The sequence below is a fragment of the Camponotus floridanus genome, unplaced genomic scaffold, assembly GCF_003227725.1.
Source record: "Camponotus floridanus strain SB8 unplaced genomic scaffold, Cflo_v7.5 scaffold6, whole genome shotgun sequence".
NCBI classification, from domain to species: domain Eukaryota; kingdom Metazoa; phylum Arthropoda; class Insecta; order Hymenoptera; family Formicidae; genus Camponotus; species Camponotus floridanus.
Genome location: NW_020229769.1, coordinates 1,146,401 through 1,152,320, shown reverse-complemented (window position 1 = coordinate 1,152,320; position 5,920 = coordinate 1,146,401).

Genomic DNA, 5,920 nt, shown 5'->3' with positions numbered 1-5,920 from the left:
TCATGAATCGTTTCCGGGCGAATATCATCGGCTGTCGTCGCCGCCGCTGTCGCACGCGTATTGATATACGCACGCGGCGAACGATAAGGTCGAATCCTCCGGCAGAAAGGACATACGCATCTACGTGCGTACTGATAAGAAAATGGAGATATCGGCGGAGTCTTACCATTGAAAACTATACCGCGAGATGGCGGCAATATACACTTTACGATGTAACGGAAGCGAATTTCGAAATTTGGCTCTTTATTTTTCTGATTAGAAAATTATTTATTCATAAACAATAAAACATCTCTTGTACAAACGAAAAAAAATCATTTTTCAGAGAGAAAATTTCATATTTCTTATATGCATTAAATATGAATAGCTTAGATTATGCTCCTCCCTCTTTAGAATTTTCATATAAATTAATAACATCAATGTCAATGGAAAAGCAAATTCTATTAATTAAAGAAATGATTTTTTTGTAAAATGTTAAATTGAATTTTATCTGCTGGATTATGTGAATTTGCCGAGAGTTTCTTGCGTTCAACAATTACGATAGGAAGAAATATAATGGAACGTATCACCAATCTGTCAATGGAACGATGATAGATTCTGGTTTTGTCTCGAATGGAATTCAAATTATCTGAAATTGAATTGCGAGCGATTAAAACGCGACTCGCATGCACGCTGCATAAGTTACGGTGCAAGCGCGTGACTGCTACCGATCAATGGCTCCGATTACCGGTAGTCTCGGAGAATTTCATTATCACGGCCGTAAAATGGTCATTATTTAGAAAAGTTCGGGAGCCGCGGTGGCGAATGAAGTCGTTGGAAACGGCGATATTTATGCGGTGCTACCAGAGAGACGGGTGAGAAAAACGATAATAATTGACGGCGGGCTTTCCCGGTGGGCCAAACACATCGCGCGAAAGACCGATGGCGATTTATCGAACTGGAAAGATCGGTGACGGCGTCGGCGGAGGCGATGGAGGCGGAGGCGGCGCGTTTCCCCGCCGATGTTTTCGTCGTGTTATTAAAACCGCGCGTGAATTATGCGCGCGGCATTAACGAGCGCCCGGAGCAACGAGCGATCGGATCGAAATCCGGCCAGCTCGGATCGGAACAATCGAAATGATCGAGTACTCGAGTCGTTCCGATGTGAAATATATCGGGCAACCTGACCACTGTACGGTCTAAAGCGCAGAGTCTTTAAATTCGATAACTGAAACAAAAACGATATCGATGAAGCAAAAACGCGGCTGATGAAGTATAGATAGTATGGATGACTACAGCGATTCGATTATTTTTTTTGTTTTTCTCACAAAAATAAATTAATAAATTTAGAATACGATAAGTTTTTTTTAAAAAAAAGAATGTTAATATATTTGATGTAAAATAAGTTGATGTGTACATGTATATATAAAAAATTATGAGAGATAAAAAAATGTTAAAATATTTTAATATTAAAAACTTTTATAACGCGCGTAACAGAGAAAGAGAGAGAGAGAGAGAGAAATTTATTATAGATGAAAATATTTTCTTCAAGGATACTTTTTATCATCTCAAATATTTTTCGCGATATGTAACCTCTTTACGTTGTTACACGATAATCGATATTGCGCGATATATGTACTTCCGAACTGAGAATACGGCTTCAAAACAACCGATCTTTCTTTTACGCTCTCATAGCTGAGTTGGCACCGAGATTCAGACTGGAAAGAAGAGCTTTTCATGAAAATATCGTTGGCTATCAGTCCTCTGCGAAAAAAAGAAAACGATAAAGAGAGAATCGTGTTAGGTGCTATCCATCGGCGAGCGATTCCGCTTTAAACGAGTAGTCGAAAAGTCCTCGACCTTTGACTTTTTGCAACAAAAGTAATCTAGTGGCTTCTTATGCAATTCGATTGCGCGGATTGGCGGATGAACATTAATATGACATAATGAGCTCTTTGTATCAAACGTAACGGCCGATCGTGTAATAAATTTAGCGATAAATTTACGCTGAATATTGCCGAATCGGCAGGTATACATATATCTTTCTTTTTTGCTTAAATTTATCAAAAATAACAACGATCGAGTCATTCGTTTCAACGAATAAAAGAAACTTAATTAATAATTAAGCTATATTTTATATTTCATATCGAAAAATATTTACAGTGCGAGAAATGTCATGGTTTAGAATTTCCATTATATTAGTATATCTATTTAGAAGAATGACGAGCGCTAATGTGTATTCAAATGATAATATTCGGAGAGTCGATCGAGTTACCGTTTTTGCCTAAAGAGCTCTTTCTATCGTCAGAAAATGAGCCTAGCTATATAAAGCTCGATTAGAATCGCATTTATAACAATTTACGCCGGAGAATATCAAGATGAATAATTCGCATCCTACGACACCTGTCAAAGTCGTTTCTAGGTAATCATTAAAAAGCCGACTGGGTGAATTGCCACGCGATACAATCGTGCACGATTGACGAGCGAAGGAATTTATTTCTGTCGCATCGCTGCGTCGCTCTCGAAATTGTTTTCGAAATTGCATTCGAGCCGGAGATAAGTAAGGAGGCGAGGGCGTCGCGTCGAATCGAATGGCGTACGACGATCGAAACTCGTTTCTCTAAAAATAATTTCTGACACAATGTGTCAGACGGCGTTGGCGACGGGCGTCGCGCAACGAGCGACGATCGTCGTCGCGGCGCGGCACAGATCGCCCTTCATCCAGGAATTCCTGCTCAGGTAGTCACAGACGGAGATAGGTACAGAAACGGAAAGAAGGAGAAAGAGAGAGAGAGAGATGGAGCGCGGAGTTGTTGCAGGCTGCACACACAATCTCCTTTTTCTCGTAGGGCGGAGCACTGTCCATCTACCTGGACCGCGACCGAGGGTACAAACGTAAGGCATCTAATAATAACCTATGGGAACCGCGTTCAAAAGCGTGTCGGCGCGGGATGGGAAGAGAGAACTAGATAGGGAGAAATAGATATAGAGAGAAAGAGAGACGGCGCGCAGTCGAGGCAGGGAAGGCAACGAAAAGGGAAAACGTTAAGAGGAGGGTAGGAGAGGAATTAGGGGGGCTTAGCTTCGCGGAGCCTATTATGAGCGCAGCGGGTGTGGGTGGACACACCGATTGCGGCGCAGACGAATCGACGGAAAGGCCAAGGAGAAAGAGAACGAAAGATGGAAAGGGGGAGAGAGAGGGAGAAAAGCCCGAACGGATTCGGGCATTTTTCTCCCGATTTCGAGCGCGCGACTCGCCGTCGCTGAAAGCCGCCTGTCGATATTTAATGCGATAATGTCCCGTCGCGTGTGACCGAACGTCCCTCCGCCGACTCCAACGGACTGCTCCGACTTGACTGACTGATGTCCGATGTGTCGTCGCCCGACGGCATGGCCGATCATCTCCTCCTTCCTCTTCAAGAACCCTCGAGAGGTTCCTGTGGGCGCGATGCCGAATTTTTTTCCCCGGCATTGACAGCGGATCCGCTAACACGAAGAGGATAAATCGCCGATGAATATCGCGGCGGTGTGGAAATTCAAATTCACGCTCACTCTATTATTACCGATTTTCAACGAATACAAAAGCCTTATTAATAGGCGAATTTTTTTTATTATTGTCTTTGCTTCTTATAACGTGTTTCTTATACAAAATTAAAAATTTTTCCATGTTATGCAGATTTTAATCGACATCTGGTTCTTGAAAAAATTGATTGAATATCATGTTGATATTATTAAATTATAATCTTGTAGCTGATTTGAGGTTGATGAATCGATCGAATTCGAGATTCCGGCGATCCGGGTTCGGGGTGAATTGGCGCATCGCGAGGACCGAGACGATAGTTCGTCTTCCCCGAGAGCTCGCCGCCAAGTCGTTTTTACTCGTTCAAGTGGGCCACGACCGGAAAGGGCCGCACGGGACGTGTGAGGTTTTAAAGAATGGTTTCCCGTGGCGCATCATTCTTCCGCGCCGGTTAGGGCCTCTCCTCTCGTCGTTTTATCGGCTGTGTTTACACCGGCTCCGGATGAATCTTTTTCGAGAACTTCGCCGGCGTGTCGGTGTCCGCCGGAGAAGAACGATCGTCTTACCGCGGACAGATAACTCACCTGCCCGACCGCGTCAAAACAAAGTATCGCGTCACGGATACGTCACGGAGACCGTGCAAAAAACGTGATTTTCGAGAGCGATCGCGTCACGCGTGACGTTGGCAAATCACCGTTGTATCTTTAAAAAAGCCTGACGCTGTATCTTAATCGCGACGAGAGTTTAACCCTCTAAATACAGGTATCTTTTCAAAAGAAGGTTCATTCTAATATTTTAATTCGATAATGAGATTACGTATTCCGATCGGAACGACCGCATCTGCGAGGAAAAAAGCTACGATTCTTATTTATTAACACGTTCGCCAACTAGAACGATACGGAAAATAATAAGTACTCCATTACAAAATGTTACACACATGGAGGGATATTACTAAATTACAGCTTTGCGTTTCGCCGCGACGATAATCCGCCAAGCGAAGCACGAGAAGTTGTAATTTGCATATTTAGCGGAAAAATATACACGAGCGGGACGACGGATTAATCAACACCACAGACGCTGCGAGAATTTTCAACAAATTACGGACAATACATTTGTCATCGTTCACGTATCTCTAATGTTGAAAGGCGTTATGCGCTGTCATCGATAGACGAAACACTCGGAGCCATTCTGGCCGTATAACCGCGGTACTTGTACCGCCATAACTCACCCTCGCATAATTACGGGGTGTACCTTCTCTCTCTCTCTCTCTCTTTCGCTTATTCTTTTCCTCTTCTCTCTTTCTCTCTTTTCTCCTTTCTTCTTGTCTTCCGTTTCCCGTCTCTCTTTCTTCTTCGGCTTCTTTCCCTCACCTCCAGCTTTATAAATCGTGGCTACGCGGCCATTTACCCGCCAGCAGGTATAGGGCGCGTGTCACCTGTTCCGAGACATCTCGTAAATAACAGAAATAACATCTTAACTCCGATACACGATACAAGCTCTCATTGAAGATCTTGACTGTACGATGACGACGACGTCCCCGATATTGTTTTACATTCCGGGCAAAGCTCAACATTCCGGATGTGTAGCTGATAATGGGATATATTTAGTAAACGATTATTATGTTTCTTCCTAACGTATTATATTTAATCGCATTTATTTTGTGAATCATTCGTCAATTTGATAAAAAAACTATTGAAAACAAGTTAATCTTCTACTATTTCCTGCCGGAAGGGCAATCTTATATTAATAAAAAATTCAGGCGATAATATGCCTTTTCGACAATTGGACATTTTGACGGTTCTCGTGACCACAATCGGTGCTTTTTGCGCGAGCAAAATTATTATGCGAGTAATAATACCGTACGATATCTCAATTATGATTCCTTATCGCGTAACCTATTTCTTCCAGTATTGTTCCAAGACAGAGAGAAAGAGAGAGAGAGAGAGAGAGGGAAAAGCACGTCTCGAATCGCGAGTAATTAACCTCGCCGCACTCGTTCGCGACTCGATTTCGTGGCGTCAGGCCGGATAATCAATAATGCCATAACGAGACGGTGAGCGTAAGATTGAAACGTTTCGCCGTCACGACTGCGCGTATACTCGAGGAAGAAAAAGGAGAGAGAGAGAGAGGGAGAATAAGCCGGACGCTCTCTCGACAAACGACTCTGTCAGATCGATGGATCAGTAAATGCCGCGTCGGATTGTTTAGCGGAGGACCGGCTTGCTCTCGATAACCGCCACGCACTCCAGTCAGGATGAGTCCGCGTCTTTCTCAGAGAGATCCTCAAGACGAAGAGAGAAAAACGGGAGAGAAAAAGATGCCGAGTGGTGAACGAATATAGGTCAAACGATTTGAAATGGAAGCAGTTTGTACTTTTTGCAGATAATCGGTCGGTTTTTAAGGATCGAGATCCATGATTCCGAA